This window comes from Mastomys coucha, chromosome X (assembly GCF_008632895.1).
Source record: "Mastomys coucha isolate ucsf_1 chromosome X, UCSF_Mcou_1, whole genome shotgun sequence".
Classification (NCBI taxonomy): domain Eukaryota; kingdom Metazoa; phylum Chordata; class Mammalia; order Rodentia; family Muridae; genus Mastomys; species Mastomys coucha.
In genome coordinates this window covers 52,599,453-52,599,689 of record NC_045030.1, presented here as the reverse complement: position 1 = coordinate 52,599,689, position 237 = coordinate 52,599,453, and positions in this window count along the sequence as shown.

Sequence of the window (237 nt, the reverse complement as noted above, 5' to 3'; positions counted from 1 at the left end):
GATAACTGAACAAGATGGAAATCGTTTCCAACTTTGAAATGTCCAGTTCTCCCTGGGTTCTCAAATTTACATTCACTTTTAATACATAGCCTTCGTTTTTAGGTATATAATTTCTTGGGTATAGATATGGAAGACTGACATGGTCCCAAGTCAATCTTTAACTTCAGAGGCTTCCGTCCCAGTCCTTATTTTTGGCTACCTGCTCTGTTCATTTGAATCCTTTGTCAGTATTTTAAC